The sequence below is a fragment of the Buceros rhinoceros genome, unplaced genomic scaffold (genome assembly GCF_000710305.1).
Source record: "Buceros rhinoceros silvestris isolate BGI_N320 unplaced genomic scaffold, ASM71030v1 scaffold26786, whole genome shotgun sequence".
Taxonomy (NCBI): Eukaryota; Metazoa; Chordata; class Aves; order Bucerotiformes; family Bucerotidae; genus Buceros; species Buceros rhinoceros.
In genome coordinates, this window is record NW_010417311.1 from 4,963 (window position 1) to 5,295 (window position 333).

Sequence of the window (333 nt, forward strand, 5' to 3'; positions counted from 1 at the left end):
AACGAAGCCAGCGCCCAGGAGGGCCACGGCCTCTCCCACAAGGTGAGAGCGGGGCGTTTGGGGGCAAAAGGTGTTGACAAGGAGGAGAAACGGGGCCACGGCTGGTCGCACGGAGCCGGGCGCCTCCCTTCCTCCTCGCCTGCTCCCCGAAATTAAGATGGCAGGAAGGGCAATTAATTTAATGCATTAATTAAACGGGAATTACAGACGATTACGCCACACCCCGAGCAGCAGGGCGGGATGCGAAGCAAAGCCGGGGGACAGCGACGCAGGCATCATACCCCCTTCCCGGGGAACCTCCCGGCCCTGCTGTCGCCCTGACATGGGGAAGCG